Here is a 17,550-nt window from a genome sequence, read left to right as displayed (position 1 = left end):
CTTTCACGTCAATAACATGAGTTTTCTCATCCCGAAAAAATACTCAGGTCTTAGTGTGACTGACTTGGGAACAACAGTCAACAGTCCCATGTTATTTCCCTTCAAGAGGGAGAAAATTAGGTTATTAACAAATAATTTTTTTTTTAAGGTAAAAAATGGTGAGCATTAGAACTTCAAGCCTGAAATGAAATTTGGCAGAGGGTCTCCTGGTACAGCCATTGTTCATTCCCTCACTATACCTCAACCTCTTGCTTCACCACCCACAACTTATCCAAATCTTTGTTCCAAAACCAGAAAAGGAAGAAACCCCTTCATTGGGATTAAGTTTTCTACCCTTGAGTTGATCCCACTTCATCTCCCTCTGAATCTTTCTTTATCGATGAGGAAGTGAGGGGAATCTGACCTTTGATCTACTTAAAGCAACTGATCTTGATGACTAGGTCTGAAGATAAGAACAAATATAAGTAAATGTTTACCAACTTCAGATAACTTTCCCCCCCTTTTTTTTTTCTCCTTGGTCAGGCAACTGTCTGAGCTTAAGAATTTATAAGTTGGCATTAAATTTCAAAACTTATATAAGTCAAAGAAAAATATAGCCAAGATGTAAGAGTAAACAGACTAAAAAAATTTTTCTCCAAATATGACAGTATTAATATCCTTGTAAAGAATTCATCTAAATTGATTTTTAAAAGTATTAAGACTGTTAAGAGGTATTAGAAAGGAGAGGAGAAAATATGCCAACAGGCAAATAAATAGATAATTTACAAAAGATGAACCATAAACATATGGTAAAATAATTAACTGAACTACTAATCAAAGAAAAACAAATGGAAACAATGAAGTAACATTTGTTGCTTATGAAATTAGCTATATGTATAAAATAATAGCACCCAGTTCTGGGAAGACTATGGTAACAAGTTGTCCTCAATGATACAGCTAGTGGCACTAAATTAGGATAACTTTTTTTTGGTAATTTTATTTAAACTTTTTATTTTGTATTGGGGTATAGCTGATTAAGAATGTTGTTATACTTTCAGGTGAACAGAGAAGAGACTCAGCCATACATATACATGTATCCATTCTCCCGCACAATAGTGGAGAAGGCAATGGCTTCCCACTCCAGTACTTTTGCCTGGAAAATCCCATGGACGGAGGAGCCTGGTGGGCTGCAGTCCATGGGGTTGCTAAGAGTCGGACACAACTGAGCGACTTCACTTTCACTTTTCCCTTTCATGCATTGGAGAAGGAAATGTTAACCCACTCCAGTATTCTTGCCTGGAGATTCCCAGGGATGGGAGAGCCTGGTGGGCGGCCATCTATGGGGTCGCACAGAGTCAGACACAACTGAAGCGACTTAGCAGTAGCAGCATTCTCCGCCAAGTCCTAAGCATAACCTTTTTGAAATGCAATTTGGCAGAATAGATCCAAAATCTAAAAAATGATCATGTCCTTTGAACCATAATTCATTACTGGAAATGTATGAGAAAATAATAATTCAAAATGCAATATGGTTATATGGAGAAGCAACAGGCAAAAAATTAAAGTCCTAGAAATGTCAGTTTCTAGGACATTAAAGGAGATGGTTACATAAAATATAACATCTAATCAAAAGAATGGTATATGCTATTTTAAAACATGTATTTGAGGTCAGGTAACAAGGAAGAAAGGCTTCCTAGGTGGCTCAGAAGATAAAAAATCTGCCTGCAATGCAGAAGACCTGGGTTCAATCCCTGAGTTGGGAAGATCCCCTGGAGTAAGAAATGGCAATCCGCTTAAGTATTCTTGCCTAGAAAATTCCACGGACAGAGGAGTGTTGTGGGCTACACACCACGAGGTCACAAAGAGTTGGACATAACTGAGCAAATAAGCACACAAGCATAACAAGGAGGTAAAAACTAATAGTGTTTAAAGTGCAGGAAAAAAAGATTTAAAGTGTATGCACACTGGTGGTATAGCAGAGAAGACAAGATGGCAAAGTGAAAGAACGTGAGTGATTTCTTCTAATACAAACACCAAAATCACAACAAACTGCTAAATAACCAAAACCAACAACAACAACAAGCATGCTGGAACCTTCAGAAAAAAAAAAGATACCTTACATCCAAAGCCAAAGAAGAAGCCACAAGAGAAGGCAGGAGGGGCACAATCACAGTAAGATAAAGTTCCATACATTCTAGGCGGCAACTATCAACTGGAAAACAGTTATACCACAGAAGTTCTACCAGAGGAGTGAAAGTTCTGCCTCCCACATCAGGCTTCCCAGGCAACTAGATGAGGAGTCCCCAGAGAACCTAATTTGAAGACCAGTGAGGTTTGATTGCAGGAATTCCACAGCACTAGGTGAAACAGAAACTCCACTCTTAGAGGACACACACAGAATCTTGTGCAGACCAGGACCCAACGAAAAAAGCAAGTGACTGCACAAGAGATTGGGGCAGACATATCTGCTAATACTGCGAGGTCTTCTACAGAGGAAGGGGCAGTGGTGGTTCAATAAATGGACAAGTACACAGGCAGTGGCAGTTCTGCCAAGTACTGGCAAGTTCTGGCAAGTCCATTTGAAGGTGGCATGAGCACTCCTGGAGGCTGCTGTTTTCTCACCAAACATGGCCCCGCCCAACAGCCTGTCTCACCAAGATATGTCCCTGCTGCTGCAAAACTTCTAGGGCCCACAGCAGACTTCCCAACCTGGGGATCAGGCAAAGGGACTGAGAACCCCTAGGGAATTTGACTTGGAAAGCCAGTGGGATTTGATTACAGAACTTCCACAGGACTAGGGAAACAGACTCTTGAAGGGCACAACAAAACCTTGTGTACACCAGATCCCAGGGGAAAGGAGCAGTGACCCCAAAAGAGACTGAGCCAGACTTGCCTGTGAGAGTCCTGGACTCTCTGGTGAAGGCGTGAGTTGACAGTAACCTGCTTCAGGGTCAAGGGGCACTGACTACAACAGTCCTTGGAGCCGTGACATGCTGGCATAAGCATTTGAAGGTGGTGGCCACTATAGCCATTACCCCTACCATTGTTTGGCCTCAGGCCAAACTATAGGGAGGGAACACAGCCCAACCCATCAGCAGAAAATTGGATTAAAGATTTACTGAGCATGCCCTCACTCACCAGAGCAAGACCCAATTTTCCCCAAAATCAGTCCCTCCCATCAAGAAGCTTCTACAAGCTTCTTATTCTCATCCATCAGAGGGCAGACAGAATGAAAACAGCAATCACAGGAAACTAATCAACTGATCACATGGATCAAAGCCTTGTCTAGCTCAATGAAACTATGAGTCATGCCACATGGGGCCGCCCAAGATGGATGGGTCATGGTGGAGAGTTTTGACAAAATGTGGTCCACTGGAGAAGAGAATATCAAACCACTTCAGTATTCTTGCCTTGAGAACCTCATGAACAGTATGAAAAGGCAAAAAGATATGACACTGAAAGATGAACTCCCCAGGTTGGTAGGTGCCCAATATGCTACTGGAGGAGAGTGTAGAAATAACTCCAGAAGGAATGAAGAGGCTGAGCCAAAGCTGAAACAACGCCCAGCTGTGGATGTGTCTGGTGGTGAAAGTAAAGTCTGATGCTATAAAGAACAGTATTGCATAGGAACCTGAAATGTTAGGTCCATGAATCAAGGTAAATTGGACATGGTCAAGCAGGAGATGGCAAGAGTGAACATCAACATCTTAGGAATCAGAGAACTAAAATGGACATGGACAGGAATGGGGGAATTTAACTCAGATGACCATTATTTCTACTACTGTGGGCAAGAATCCCTTAGAAGAAATGGAGTGGCCCTCATAGTCAACCAGAGTCCAAAATGCAGTACCTGGTTGCAATCTCAAAAACAACAGAATCATCTCTGTTCATTTCCAAGGCAAACCATTCAACATCACAGTAATCCAAGTCTATGCCCCAACCAGTAATGCTGAAGAAGCTGAAGTTGAACAGTTCTATGAAGATCTACAAGACCTTCTAGAACACCAAAAAAAGATGTCTTTTTCATCATAGGGGACTAGATGCAAAAGTAGGAAGCCAAGAGATACCTGGAGTAGCAGGCAAGTTTAACTGTGGTGTACAAAAATTAACCATGGCAAAGGCTAACAGAGTTTTGCCAAGAGAATGTACTGGAAATAGCAAACACCCTCTTCCAACAACACAAGAGATGACCCTACACGTGGACATCACCAGATGATCAATAATGAAATCAGACTGATTTTATTTTTGGCACCAAAGATGGCGAAACTCTATACAGTCAGCAAAAACAAGACCTGGAGCTGACTGTGGCTCAGATCATGAACTTATTGCCAAATTCAGACTTAAATTGAAGAAAGTAGGGAAAACCACCAGGCCATTCAGGAATGACCTAAATCAAATCCCAAATCACGAAGTGCTGCACCCAATATGCCAGCAAATTTGGAAAACTCAGCAGTGGTCACAGGACTGCAAAAGTTCAATTTTCATTCCAATCCCAAAGAAAGGCACTGCCAAAGAATGTTCAAACTACTGCACAATTGCACTCATTTCACATGCTAGCAAAATAATGCTCAAATTCTCCATGCTAGGCTTCAATAGTACATGATCCAAGAACTTCAAGATGATCAACATGGAATTAGAAAAGGCAGAAGAATCTGAGATCAAATTGCCAACATCTGTTGGATCATAGAAAAAACAAGGGAATTCCAAAAATACATCTATTTCTGCTTCATTGACTCCGCTAAAGACTTGTACTGTATCGATTACAACAAACTGTGGAAAATTCTTCAAGAGATGGGAACACCAGACCACCTTACCTGCCTCCTGTGAAACCTGTATACAGATCAAGAAGCAACAGTTAGAATCAGACATGAAACAACAGACTGGTTCCAAATTGGAAAAGGAGTGCATCAAGGCTGTATATTGTCACCCGGCTTATTTAACTTGTATGCAGAGTACATCATGTGAAATGCTAGGCTGGATGAAGCACAAGCTGGAATCAAGATTGCTGGGAGAAATATCAATAACCTCAGATATGCAGATAATTCCATGCTATGGCAGAAAGTGAAGAGGAACTAAAGAGCCTCCTGATGAAGGTGAAAGAGGAGAGGGAAAACCTGGCTTAAAATTCAACATTCAAAAAACTAAGATCATGGCATCCGGTCCCATCACTTCATGGCAAATAGATGGGGAAACAATGGAAACAGTGACAGACTTTATATTCTTGGGCTCCATAATCACTGCAGATGGTGACTGCAGCTACAAAATTAAAAGATGTTTGCTCCTTAGAAGAAAAATCATTACTGACCTAGACAGCATATTAAAAAGCAGAGACAGTACTTTACTGACAAGGTTCATATAGTCAAAGCTATGGTTTTTCCAGTAGTCATGTATGGATCTGAGAGTTGGACCATAAAGAAGGCTGAGTGCCAAAGAACTGATGCTTTTGAACTGTGGTATTGGAGAAGATTCCTGCGAGTCCCTTGGACTGCAAGAGGATCAACCAATCAATCCTAAATGAAATCAACCCTGAATATCCATTGGAAGGACTGATGCTGTAGCTCCAATACTTGGTCCACCTGATGCAAAGAGCTGAATCATTAAAAAAGACCCTGATGCTGGGGAAGACGAAGGCAGGAGGAGAGTTCAGTTCAGTTACTCAGTTATGCCCAACTCTTTGTGACCCATAGACTGCAGCATGCCAGGATTCCCTGTCCATCACTGACTGCTGGAGTTTGCTCAAACTCATGTCCATTGAGTTGGTGATGCCATCCAACCATCTCATCCTCTGTCATCCCCTTCTCCTTCTGCCTTCAATCTTTCCCAGTATCAGGGTCTTTTCCAAGAAGTCAGTTCTTCATATCAGGTGGCCAAAATATTGGAGTATCAGGTGGCCAAAGTACAGAAGGAGAAGGGGATGACAAAGGATGAGATGGCTGGATGGCATCACCAACTCAGTGGACATGAGCAAGCTCCAAGAGATAGTAAAGGACAGGGAAACCTGGCATGCTACATCCTATGGGGTCACAAAGAGTCAGACATGACTGAGCGACTGGACAACAAAAACAGCCTGTAGGTTCCAGTGCTGGGATGCCTCAGGACAAACAACCAATAGGGTGGGAACACAGCTCCCACATCAGCAGACAGGCTTCAGTAAACAACTGCCTGATAAATGCACCTCCTGATGCAATCCTGCCCACCAGTGGAACAAGACCCAGCTCCACTCATGAATAGGCAGGTACCAGTCCCTCCCACCAGGAAACTTGCACAAGCCTCTTAGACAGCCTCATCCACTAAGGGGCAGACAGTGGAAGCACAAAGAACTATAATTGTGCAGCCTGCAGAACAGTAACCACAGTCACAGAAAGTCTGATAAAATGAGATGTTAGTGGAGTATATCCCAGATGAAGGGACTAGATAAAACTCGAGAAGAACAGCTAGGTTGAGATAGGTGATCTATCTCAAAAGGAATTCAGAGTAATGATGATCCAAGATCTCAGAAAAAGAATGGAGGCACAGATTGAGAAGATACAAGAAATGTATAACAATGACCTAGAAAAACTAAAGAAGTTACTGAGATGAACAATACAATAACTGAAATGGAAAGTACACTATACAGAATCAATACCAGAATAACTGAGGCAGGAAAATGGATGAGTGAACTGAAGACAGAATAGTGGCATCATTTCTGTGGGGAAGAATAGAGAAAAAAGAATGAAAAGAAATGAGGACAGTCTAAGAGACCTTGGGACAACATTAAATGTACACCAACATTCACATTATAGGGGTCTCATAAGAAGAATAGAAAGAGGAAAGACTTGAGAAGATATCTGAAGAGAGAATAACTGAAAACTTTCCTAACATGGGAAAGGAAACAGTCATCCAAGTCCAAAACAGCACAGAGTCCCAGGCAGTATAAACCCGAGGAGAAAAATCACAAGACACAATGAAATTAAGAAAAATTAAATGTCATAAGCAATAAGGGAAAAGCAAGAAATGACATTCAAGGAAACTCCCATAAGATTATCAGCTGATTTCTCAGCAGAAATTCTACAGGCCAGAAGGGAGTGGCATGAAATAGTCAAAGTGATGAAAGGGGAAAAACTACAACCAAGAATATTCTACCCAGCAAGGCTCCCATTCAGATTCAAAGGAGAAAGCAAAAGCTTTACAGATAAGTAAAGGCTAAGAGAATTCAGCACCACCAGACCAGCTTTACAACCAATGCTCAAGGAGCTTCTGTAAAGAGAAAGCCACAACTAAAAATAAGAAAATTATGAATGGAAAACCTTACCAGTAAAGGCAAACATACAGTAAAAGTAGGAAATCATCTGCACACAAATACTATATCAAAGCCAGCAATTTTTGAGATGAGAAGAGCATAAATGCAGGATATTGGAAATGCATTTGAAATTAAAAGACCAGCAAGCAAAAACAGTCTTGTTTATATCTAGACTGCTATATTAAAACCTTGTGGCAAACCAAAAGTCTACGATAGATATACACACAAAAAAGAAAAAGGAATCCAAAGACAACACTAAAAGTAGTCATCAAATCATGAGAAAATAGATCAAAGGAGGAAGGGAAGAAAAAACACTTCAAAACCATTATAAAAATGGCAATAAAAATACATATCTATAACTACTTTAAATGTAAACAGATTAAATGCTCCAATTAAAAGATATAGACTGGCTGAATGGACACAAAAGCAAGACCCGGACATGTGCTATCTACACAAAACCAACTTCAGATCTAGGGGCACATATCAACTGAAAGTGAGGGGATGGGAAAATGTATTCTGTGTAAATGGAAATCAAAAGAAAGCTGGAGTAGCAATACTCATAGCAGATAAAATAGATTTTAAAAAGACGAAATAAAGAAGAACACTACATAATGATCAAGAGATCAATCCAAGAAGATGTAATCATATAATGGGACTTCCCTGGTGGTCCAGTGGCTAAGACTCTGCACTCAGTGCAGGGGGACTTGGTTCCATCCCTGGTTGGGAAACTAGATCCCACATGCTGCAACTGAAAGTCCAGTGTTGCAACTAAAAAACCCTGCATGCCTCAATGAAGATCGAAGACCCTGCATACTGCAACCAAGACCTGGTGCATCCAAATAAAAAATTAGAAGTTTTTAAAAAGAAGATAGAACAATTTTAAACGTATATGCATCCAACATAGAACCACTTCAATATAAGGCAAATACTAATAGCCATAAAGGGAGAAATCAACAGTAACACAATAAAAGTGGAGAAATGTTAACACCCTATTTTCATCAGTAGAGAGATCATCCAGACAGAAAATCAATAAGGAAACACAAGCCTTAAATGACACATTAGACCAGATGAACTTAATTGCTATTTATAGGGCATTCTATCCAAAAGCAGCAGAATACACTATCTTCTCAAGTGCACATGTAACATTCTCCAGGGTCTTTGGCTGGGCCACAAAGTGAGCCTCAGTAAATTAGAGAAAACTGAAATTATATCAAGCATCTTTTCCAACCACAACACTTAAGAGATATTAGAAACCAAATATCAGCAAAAAAACTGGAAAACACACACACACACACACAAACACATGGAGGCTAAACAATATGCTAGTGAGAAACCAATCACTGAAGAAATCAAAGAATAAGTAAAAAATATCTACAGACAAATGAAAGCACTAAGATCCAAATCCTATGGCATACAGCAAAAACAGTTCTGAGAGAAGTTTATAGCAATACAATCTTATTTCAGAAAGAAAAATCTCAAACAACCTAACCTTATACCTAAAGCAACCAGAGAAAGAAAGTAAAACTCAAGTTAGCAGAAGGAAAGAAATCATAAGGATCAGAACAGAAATAAATAGAAATGAAGAAAACAATAGAAAAGATCAATGAAACTAAAAGCTTGTTCTTTGAAAAAGTATTAACCACATCCAACTGTTAACCCATGGACTATAGCTCACTAGGCTCCTCTGTCCATAGAATTCTCCAGGTAGGAATAATGTAGTGGGTAGCCATTCCCTTCTCCAGGGAATGTTCCTAACCTAGGAATCAAACCCAGTTCTCCCACATTGCAGGAAGATTCTTAAAAAGATTATCAAAATTGATAAGACTTTAGCCAGACTCATCAAGAAAAAGAGGGAGAGGGCTCAAGTCAATAAAATTAGAAATGAGAAAAAAGTTACAGAGGACACTACAGAATACAAAGGATCATAAGAGACCACTACAAGCAAGTATATGCCAATAAAATAGACAAACTAGAAGGAATGGACTAATTCTTAGAAAGGCACAATCTCCCAAAACTGAACCAGGAAGACTTAGAAAATATGAACAAACCAATCATAAGCACTGAAAATGAAAATGATTTTAAAATTCACAATAAACAAAAGTTCAGATTCAGATGGCTTCCCAGGTGAAGTCTATCAAACATTTAGAGAAGAGCTAATGTATATCCTTCTGAAACTATTCCAGAAAACTCCTGAGGAAGGAATATTCCCAGACTCATTCTATGAGGTCACCATCATTCTTGACACCAAAAACAAAGATATCACACAAAAAAGAAAGAAAGAAAACTATAGGCCAATATCACTAAAGAACACAGATGTAAAAATCATCAACAAAATTCTAGAAAACTGAACCCAGCAATACATGAAAAGGATCATACTTCATGATCAAGTGGGGTTTATCCCAGGGAGGCAAGTATTTTTTAATATCTGCAAATCAATCAGTGTGACACACCATATTAACAAATTCAAGAATAAAAACCATATGATCATCTCAATAAACACAGAAAAACTGTCTGACAAAGTTCCACACCCATTTATGATAAAAACTCTCCAGGAAGTGAGCATAAAGGGAACACACCTCAACATAATAAAGGACATATATGACAAACCCACAGTTAATATCATACTCAATGGTGGAAAAGCTGAAAGCATTTTCTCTAAGATCAGGAACAAGACACGGATTCCACTCTTGCCACTTTTATTCAGCATAGTTTTGGAAGTCCTAGCCATGACAATCAGAGAATAAAAATACAAGAAATCCAAATTGGAAAATAAGAAATAAAATTGTCACTGTTTGTAAATTACAGGAAACAGTGTCAGACTTTATTTTTTTGTGCTCCAAAATAACTGCAGATGCTGATTACAGCCATTAAATTAAAAGACGCTTACTCCCTGGAAGGAAAGTTATGACCAACCTAGATAGCATATTCAAAAGCAGAGACATTACTTTACCAACAAAGGTCCATCTAGTCAAGGCTATGGTTTTTCCAGTAGTCATATATAGATGTGAGACTTGGACTGTGAAGAAAGCTGAGTGCTGAAGAATTCATGCTTTTGAACTGTGGTGTTGGAGAAGACTCTTGAGAGTCCCTTGGGCTGCAAGGAGATCCAACTAGTCCATTCTAAAGAAGATCAATCCTGGGTGTTTTTTGGAAGGAATGATGCTAAAGCTGAAACGCCAATACTTTGGCCACCTCATGTGAAGAGTTGACTCATTGGAAAAGACTCTGATGCTGGGAGGGATTGGGGGCAGGAGGAGAAGGGGATGACAGAGGATGAGATGGCTGGATGACATCACTGACTCAATGGACGTGAGTTTGAGTGAACTCCGGGAGTTGGTGCCAGAAGGGAGGTATGGGGTGCTGTGATTCATGGGGTTACAAAGAGTCGGACATGACTGAGCGACTGAACTGAACTGATACATAGAAAGGGGCTTCCCAGGTGGTGCTAGTGGTAATGAACCCACTTGGCAGTGAAGGAGATGTAACAGATGTGGGTTTGATCCCTGCGTCAGGAAGATCTCCTGAAGAAGGGCATGGCAATCCACTCCAGTATCTTTGCCTGGAGAATCCCATAGACTGAGGAGCCTGGTGGGCTATAGTTCATAGGGTCGCAAAGAGTTGAACTAGACTGAAATGACTTGGCACACACACATACACAGAAAATCCTAAGATCCTACCAGAAAACTACTAGACCTCATTAATGACTTTGGTAAAGTTGCAGGATACAAAATAAATACCCAGAAGTCTGTTGGATTTCTATAAACTACCAATGAAAGATCAGAAAGATAAATTAAAAAAACAATCCCATTTACCGTTGCATCAAAAAGAGGAAAATACTTAGGAATAAACTTACCTAATGAAGCAAAAGACCTGTACTCCAAAAACTATGAGATGCTGATGAAAGAAATTGGAGATGACACAAACAGAAAGATATACTATGTTCTTGGGCTGAAGAATCAGTATTGTCAAAATGACTGTACTACCCAATGCAATCTACAGATTCAGTGCAATTCCTATCAAATTATCAATGGCATTTTTCAGAGAACAACAACAAAAAATTCTTAAAATCTGTATGAAGACACAAAAGACCTTGAATAATCAAAGTAATCTTAAGAAAATAGAACTGGAGGAATCAGGTTCCATGACTTCACACTATACAGTAAAGCTACAATCATCAAAACAGTATGGTACTGGCACAAAAACAGAAATATAGATCAATTGAGAAAGGATAGAAAGCCTAGAAATAAACCCATTCACCTATGGCCCATTAAACTACAGCTAAGGAGGCAAGACTACAAAATAGAGAAAAGACAGTCTCTTCAGTAAATGGTGCTGAGATAACTGGACAACTATATATAAAAGAAGAAAGTAGAACATACTTTAACACCATATGCAAAAATAAACTCAAAATAGATTAAAGACCTAAATGTACTACTGAATACTATGAAATTCTAGAGAACAATATAAGCAGAACACTCTGACATAAATCACAGCCTATCTTTTCCCATCCATCTCCTAGAGTAATGGAAATAGAAATAAAAATAAACAAACGGAACCTAATTAAAATCAACAGCTTTTGCACAACAAAGGAAACCATAAACAAAATGAAAAGACAACCCTCAGAATGTGAGAAAATATTTGCAATCAATGTGATTGACAAAATTTACAAATTGCTCATGTAGCTCAATATCAAAAAATAACCCCAAACAACCCAGTCAAAAAAAAATGGGCAGAAGACCTATGGGACCTACATAGACATTTCTCCAGAGAAGTCATACAGATGGCCAACAATTATATGAAAAGATGCTCAATCTCTCTAATTATTACAGAGATGCAAATCAAAACTACAATGAGATACCGCCTCATATCAGTCAGAGTGGATATCATCAAAAAGTCTACAAATAATAAAATCTGGAAAAAAGAGAATTCTTTTATGGAGAAGAGGGAACTCTTCTACACTGTTGCTGGGAATGTAAATTGGTACAGTCACTATGGAGAACAGTATGGAGATGCCTTAGGAAACTAAAAATAGACTGCCAGATGACCCAGCAGTCCTAGTCCTGGGCATATATCCAGAGCAAACTCTAATTCATAATGACGCATAACTCCAGTGTTCATAGCAGCACTACTGTTTAAAATAGCCCAGACATGGAAACAACCTAAATGTCAACGGACAGAAGAATGGATAAAGAACATGCAGTACACATATACAGTGGAATATGTAATTTAAAAGAAGGAAATAATGCTATTTACAGAAATATGAATGGACCTAGGGATTATCATACTAAAAAAAAAAGTCAGACAGAGGAAGACAAATACCATATGGTATCACTTAAAAGCAGAATCTTAAAAAAAAATGATACAAATGAACTTATTTACAAAATAGAAACAGACTCAGGCTTAGTGAATGAATTTAAGGTTACCAGCAGGGATTAGTTGTGGGGAAGGGATAGATTGAGAGTTTGGGATTGACATGTACACACTGCTATATTTAAAATAGAAAACCAATAAGGATCTACTGTATAGCACAGGGAACTCTGCTCAATACTCTCATAAGCTAAATGGGAAGAGAATTTGATAAAGAATAGTATATTCTTTATATATGTATAACTGAATCACTCTACTGTACATGGAAGACTAACACAACATTAACTATACTCCAATATAAAAGAAAAATATAATGTATATGCAAACTATGATTATACCAGTGTTTTTAAAGTTGCATACTTTAAAAAAAATACCAAAGTGATAATAGTAATAGTTGTTTTAAGAAGTGAAATTATGGGTGACAACATGTATTTACTTTAAATTTTTTAAATTTATGAACACATGGTTTTACAAGATAGGCAGATAACACCACCCTTATGGCAGAAAGTGAAGAGGAATTAAAGAGTCCCTTGATGAAGGTAAAAGAGGAGAGTGAAAAACCTGGCTTAAAACTCAGCATTCAAAAATGAATATCATGGCATCTGGTCCCATCTCTTCATGGCAAATAGATGGGGAAACAATGGAAACAGTGACAGACTTTATTTTCTTAGGCTCCAAAATCATGGTGGACGGTGACTGCAGCCATGAAATTAAAAGACACTTGCTCCTTGGAAGAAAAGCTACGACAAACCTACACAGCATATTAAAAAGCAGAGGCATTACTTTGCCTCATAGATCCATCTAGTCAAAGTTATGGTTTTCCCAGTAGTCATGTACAGATGTGAGAGCTAGACAATAAAAAAAGCTGAGTGCTGAAGAATTGATGCTTTCCAACTATGGTGCTGGAGAAGACTCTCTAAGAGTCCCTTAAACAGACAGGAGATCAAACCAGGCAATCCTCAAGGAAATCAACCCTGAATATTCATACCCTGGATGCTGAAGCTCCAATACTTTGGCCACCTGAGGTGAAGAGCTGACTCATTGGAAAAGACCCTGATGTTGAGAAAGATTGAAGGCAGCAGAAGGGGATGACAAAGGATGAGATGGTTGGATGGGATCATCGACTCAATGGACATGAGTCTGAGCAAACTCCAGGAGGTGGTGAAGGACAGGGAAGCCTGGCAAGCTGCCATCCATGGGGTCTCAAATTTTCAGACACAATTGAGTGACTGAACAAAAAAATGTGTGTTTTTTGTTCAGTCATAAAGTTTCAAAGGAATTAGAAAAGAAGGCCAAGGAACAACTAACTTAGAGTATTATCTAGAAGTGGGAAAATCCACCAGGACCAGGAGAAGCAGGAGCAGCCCCAGGCCTGGATCTGGTCAAGTTCTTCAGTCTCCTGGAATTGAGTGGGGTAGACTGATTCCTCCTACTCAGTAATGCTGGGGACCCCTGGAAACAGAGTGTAATCAGGGCATCTGGAACGTAATTTAAAGGAGAGAACTGGGGAGAAACAGAGCTAAGAGGCAAGGGAAGGGGTACTGGCCCACAATGGAATCAGTGCTCCATGGGATTAAGAAAATGGCTAAGTGTAAGCAGAGGAGGCACAGTACCTGGGGAGGGGAGCAGGAGAGAACTGCAGACTGGAAACGGAAAGAGAGCATGTTGAGGATTATGGCTGGGAAAAGTGGCAGGCATGCAGGTGTGGGCTAACGGAGTTTCTCAAATTCTATTGTTTTTCCATGATAAAGCTTTCACAGTTTTTGTAAAATGAAAAAAATAAGAACAATATTATATCGATAACATACGTGCTCAGTCGACTCTTTGCAACCCCATGGGCTGCAGCCCACCAGGCTCCTCTGTCCATGGAATTCTCCAGGTGAGAATACTGGAGTGGGCTGCCATGTCTTCCTCCAGGGGATCTTCCAGACCCAGGGACCGAACTGGTGTCTCCTGCATTTCCGGCATTGGCAGGTGCCTTCTTTGCCACTGCACCACCTGGGAAGCCCCATGATGTCAGTATTTTGGCTTAAATGTCCAATTGTTGTAACTTGGGGAAAACCTTCCTTTGTGTGACCTTTATCTAGGGTGTTCCAGTGTTCTGTTTTTGAACTGTTAGTGGTGGTAGATGAGGGGTTTTCCCCCAATATCTTTACTTGCACAACTAAAAGTTAATACCCTTGTTCCTGTTCCCCATTTTCCCATTGTACTGCTTCATGAAACCTCAAAGGCTGGGGAGCAGGATAAGAGGAGTGGACGTGGAAGTGACAGTTTATGATGAACAGTGTAGGATTCGTGATCTCCGAAGATGATGATTTAACCTGGGGGCCAAAGACCAGGCTTGATCACTCAAGAGATTTTGTATAGCAGAGTTTTATTAAAGTATAAAAAGGGACAGAGAAAGCTTCTGACATAGACATCAGAAGGGGGACAGAGAATGCCCCCCTTGCTAGTGTTAGCAAAAGAGTTATGTACTTTTTCAATTAGTTATTACAGTAAATTAAAAGACTGTCTCAAGGATCTTACTAGACCCACTCCCATAATTTGCATTTTAAAATAACAGGATTAGCCAGAAGGTTTTCAGGAAGGAGAAACTGTCCTCAAGTAGGATACATTGTTGTTATATAATCCTTAGTACAGAATTTAAAATGAGTTGCTTGTTGTGTAAACATCATATCCAGGCTTAAAGAGAGAAATGTTTTATGTGACTAAGACTAAGCAAAGTAGAGGGAAAAAAAGATATTTGTCTTTTCCTCCTCCTTGACAATTCCAGACCCCTTTCTCCTCCTTGAGAATTCCAGACCCCTTTCTCCTCCTAAAGGACCCCAGACTTCTTAACAACCTGCCTAGGAACTGACTCTCTCAGAAGCCCAGCTCTCTAAATGGAGCATCACATGGGTGTAGGTAGGGGCCCAGGGCCTGGAGATTCCATTACTCTTGATGAAAAAAAGATGGGACAGATGCAGAAACTACCTTTAATTCTCCTAATCCAAGAGTCTAAAGGATGAACTAGAGATTATCATTCTAAGAGCAGTCAGAAAGAGAAAGATAAATACCATATGATAATCACTTTTATGTGGAATATAAAATAGGACACAAATGAACCTATCTATGAAACAGAAACAGAATCACAGACACAGAGAACAGGCTGAAAGTTGCCAAGGAGGGAGGGAGGGAATGGAGTGAGATGACGGGGTTAGCAGATGTAAGCTTTTATTATAGAATGGATAAACAAGGTACTACTGTATAGCATAGAAAACTATATTCAATATCTGAAGATAAATCAAAATGGAAAAGAATATTTAAAGAATGTATATATAACAGAATCACTTTACCATATAGCAGAGATAAACACAACATTGTAAATCAACTATACTTCAATTTTAAAAATTAAAAAATAGAGTCAAAATGTACAGAAATGAGCTGATTAGTTATCACTTTAGCCTCACATATTTGAGGAGATGTAGTTTCTTAATAGTAATTTTATGTCATGTAGTAAGTTTCAAACTGGTTTACTCCTTCCTCTCTATTTCATCATGTTTAGCTGTGATTTCAAAGCCTTTCTAGGCTAAGCCTGGGGTTCATTTTGAACCCTGAGTGCTTGACTGCTACAGAATCCCAGTCAAAAGTAGTTGAGTAACCTGGTGAATGGAGAAGGCAATGGCAACCCACTCCAGTACTCTTGCCTGGAAAATCCCATGGACGGAGGAGCCTGGTGGGCTGAAGTCCATGGGGTCGCTACTGAGTGACTTCACTTTGACGCACTGGAGAAGGAAATGGCAACCCACTCCAGTGTTCTTGCCTGGAGAATCCCAGGGACAGCAGAGCCTGGTGAGCTGCCGTCTATGGCGTCGCACAGAGTCAGACATGACTGAAGCGACTTAGCAGCGGCGGCAGTAACCTGGTGAGTGGGTAATGGCTGCCAGAGACTGATTTAGTTTTTCTCCCATATTCCTGTTACTGCCTTTGAAAGAACATTCTTATATTCCTTAAACTGGTGGAAGACTGTTATTCGGAAAATTTGTTCAAGTCAGATGCATAAAATATTAAGAACATAGTGCTAAAAAAACTAATGGGCTGAAGGGTGGAGGCTGGGTGGCAACAGAAAGTATGCATTTATTTGAACGTTGAAATGGTCCTTGACCTCCTATATGACTCTTAGCAATGCCAACCAGCTATCTCAGGCAAGATCATCCACTCATTACCACCCATGAATGACACTGAGTAGGGAGCTGCTAAGTCACATCAGTCGTGTCCGACTCTGTGCAACCCCATAGATGGCAGCCCACCAGGCTCACCCGTCCCTGGGATTCTCCAGGCAAGAACACTGGAGTGGGTTGCCATTTCCTTCTCCAATGCATGAAAGTGAAAAGTGAAAGTGAAGTCGCTCAGTGGTGTCCAACCCTCATGGACTGCAGCCTACCAGGCTCCTCCATCCATGGGAGTTTCCAGGCAAGAGTACTGGAGTGGGTTGCCAGTGCCTTCTCCGGAGTAGAGAGCACCTCCAGCTATATTTAATGAGTGTGGAAGGCAGTTAGGTCTTCCCAGGTGGTAAAGAACTCGCCTGCCAATGCAGGAGATATAAGAGATTTAGTTGATCCCTGGGTCGGGAAGATGCCCTAGAGGAGAGCTTGGCAACCTGCTCCAGTATTCTTGCCTGGACAATCCCATAGACAGAGGAGTCTGGTGGGCTTTGGTCCATAGGGTCGCAGAGTCGGACATGACTGAAGCCACTTAATACGCAGCAGTTAATTATCTCACTTGGTCCTTTATGAGGGATGGAAAACATTAGCAGAATGGGGCCCATGTCCCTCCCTTCCCCCTAGCAGTTTCATGATCAAGATTAGATTTATTGGGGTGATTAAAAATATTTACTGAGGGCCTACTAAGAGCACAAACTTCTAGACATTCAAGAAAATATAATC

Source organism: Bison bison, unplaced genomic scaffold (genome assembly GCF_000754665.1).
Source record: "Bison bison bison isolate TAMUID 2011002044 unplaced genomic scaffold, Bison_UMD1.0 scf7180017864525, whole genome shotgun sequence".
NCBI lineage: Eukaryota > Metazoa > Chordata > Mammalia > Artiodactyla > Bovidae > Bison > Bison bison.
This window is presented reverse-complemented; position numbering follows the sequence as displayed.